This window comes from Anomaloglossus baeobatrachus, chromosome 3 (genome assembly GCF_048569485.1).
Source record: "Anomaloglossus baeobatrachus isolate aAnoBae1 chromosome 3, aAnoBae1.hap1, whole genome shotgun sequence".
NCBI lineage: Eukaryota > Metazoa > Chordata > Amphibia > Anura > Aromobatidae > Anomaloglossus > Anomaloglossus baeobatrachus.
This window is the reverse complement of record NC_134355.1, coordinates 696,844,061-696,847,049: the sequence shown is the minus strand read 5'-3', so window position 1 is coordinate 696,847,049 and position 2,989 is coordinate 696,844,061. Positions and strand designations below refer to the sequence as shown.

General features: G+C 49.1%; 1 non-coding gene across 1 annotated transcript; it reads left to right on the top strand.

The window, feature by feature from the left end:
* Positions 1-1,835: 1,835 nt before the first annotated feature.
* On the top strand, positions 1,836-1,920 carry TRNAY-GUA (transfer RNA tyrosine (anticodon GUA)). Its single transcript is given in 2 exon segments — positions 1,836-1,872; positions 1,885-1,920. It is a non-coding gene; the product is annotated as a tRNA-Tyr (tRNA).
* Positions 1,921-2,989: the final 1,069 nt, after the last annotated feature.

Here is a 2,989-nt window from a genome sequence, read left to right as displayed (position 1 = left end):
ATGATAGATTTACACAATGCGCAAGAAATTTACATACGTTTTGGCACAAATGTTTCCTTTTGGGGGAGAAACATAGTGTTGCCTTGGGGTAACCCTCGACTCTGCTCTATCCTTCAAGCCACACATCCAAGCCCTCTTCAACTCATGCCGATTACAACTCAAAAATATCTCCCGGATCCGTGCTTTCCTTAACCAAGAATCAGCAAAAACATTAGTGCATGCCCTCATCATCTCCCGCCTCGACTACTGCAACCTCCTGCTCTCTGGCCTCCCTTCCAACACTCTTGCACCCCTCCAATCTATCCTAAACTCTGCGGCCCACTTAATCCATCTCTCCCCTTGCTACTCCCCAGTCTCGCCACTCTGCCAATCCCGTCACTGGCTTCCCATCACCCAACGACTCCAGTTCAAAACATTAACTATGACATACAAAGCCATCCACAACCTGTCTCCTCCCTACATCTGTGACCTAGTCTCCCGTTACCTACCTGCACGCAACCTCAGATCCTCACAAGATCTCCTTCTCTGCTCCTCTCTTATCTCCTCTTCCCACAATCGCGTACAAGATTTCTCCCATGCATCCCCCACACTCTGGAACGCTCTACCTCAGCACATCAGACTCTCCCCTACTATGGAAAGCTTCAAGAGGAACCTCAAGACCCACCTCTTCCAACAAGCCTACAACCTACAAAAGCTCTTAGGGGTACTTTTCATGCTGCGACATGGCAAGCCGATGCTGCGATGCTGAGCGCGATAGTCCCCGCCCCCGTCGCAGCTGCGATATCCTTGTGATAGCTGCTGTAGCGAACATTATCACTACGGCAGCTTCACATGGACTCACCTGTCCTGGGATGTCGCTCTGGGCAGCGACCCGCCTCCTTATTAAGGGGGCAGGTCGTACGGCGTCACTGCGATGTCACACGGCAGGCGGCCAATAGGAGCGGAGGGGCGGAGATGAGCGGGATGTAAACATCCCACGCACCTTCTCCCTTCCGCATATCCTATGGGAGCCGCGGTGACGCCGGTAGGATCTGTTCCTCGCTCCTGCGGCTTCAAACACAGCGATGTGTGCTGCTGCTGGAGCGAGGAACAACATCGGACCATCGCGTCAGCGTAATTATGTATTACGCCGACGCTGCACCGATGATATGATTACGACGCTTTTGCGCTCATTAATCGTATCATCTAGGCTTTACACACTACGATATCGCCTGCGATGCCGGATGTGCGTCACTTTCAATTTGACCCCACCGACATCGCACCTGCGATGTCGTAGTGTGCAAAGCCCGCCTTAGTCCAGTAGACAACTGCACAACCAGATCTGTCCTCACCTATAGTACCCTCACCCATTCCCTGTAGACTGTGAGCCCTCGCGGGCAGGGTCCTCTCTCCTCCTGTAGACTGTGAGCCCTCGCGGGCAGGGTCCTCTCTCCTCCTATACCAGTCTGTTTTGTACTGTTAATGATTGTTGTACGTATTCCCTCTTTTACTTGTAAAGCGCCATGGAATAAATGGTGCTATAATATTAAATAATAATAATAATAATAGTGTAATGAGCAGCACGGCCTCGAGGCTTGAATTCCTGCAGCTTCTCGTAGGTGGCCTGGGTTTGGACACCTGCAGCTTTTCCTAGGTGGCCTCGAGGATTAAATTCCTGCAGCTTTTCCTAGGTGGCCTCGAGGCTTGAATTCCTGCAGCTTCTCGGAGGTGGCCTGGGTTTGGACTCTCGTTATGGGATGTTCTTTTGTTATGTTGGTATATGTATGAACAGTCAGCCGCTCGTGTGCTTATGAAGATTAGTCACATACACTGTGGTGACAGGCTGCCCTCACAAGCCTTCGATAGCTCAGCTGGTAGAGCGGAGGACTGTAGTAGAGCACAGACATCCTTAGGTCACTGGTTCGATTCCGGTTCGAAGGACATTTTATTAACTATGATTAGCATTGTAAATTTGGCTCTAGAATTAGACGTCCACACTCCTGATGCCAATAAAATATACTTTTTTCTACACGTCAGCTCTTTTCCTGTCCACTCTCTTGATGTTGAGCTTTTATTAGGGTAATTAAGGTTCCTCTTTTACTACAGGCGGATTATCAGGACAGACATTGCCTTCACTGATCACTTTCCTCTCAGTTGTACCTGAGATCAGTCACCAGAAGTGTCAGAGATAACAGGTGATATCCAGTCACTGGCCAGTATCTGTATATGTACATGTATGATCCGGTCACCGGCCAGTATCTGTATATGTACATGTATGACCTGGTCACTGGCCAGTATCTGTATATGTACATGTATGATCCGGTCACCGGCCAGTATCTGTATATGTACATGTATGATCCGGTCACCGGCCAGTATCTGTATATGTACATGTATGAGCCGGTCACCGGCCAGTATCTGTATATGTACATGTATGAGCCGGTCACCAGCCAGTGTCTGTATATGTACATGTATGACCTGGTCACCGGCCAGTATCTGTATATGTACATGTATGACCTGGTCACTGGCCAGTGTCTGTATATGTACATGTATGAGCCGGTCACCGGCCAGTATCTGTATATGTGCATGTATGACCTGGTCACCGGCCAGTATCTGTATATGTACATGTATGAGCCGGTCACCGGCCAGTATCTGTATATGTACATGTATGAGCCGGTCACCAGCCAGTATCTGTATATGTACATGTATGACCTGGTCACCGGCCAGTATCTGTATATGTACATGTATGACCTGGTCACTGGCCAGTGTCTGTATATGTACATGTATGAGCCAGTCACCGGCCAGTATCTGTATATGTGCATGTATGAGCCGGTCACCAGCCAGTATCTGTATATGTACAAGTATGAGCCAGTCACCGGCCAGTATCTGTATATGTACATGTAGGAGCCGTCACCAGCCAGTATCTGTATATGTACATGTATGAGCCGGTCACTGGCCAGTATTTGTATATGTACATGTATGAGCCGGTCACCGGCCAGTATCTGTATATGTA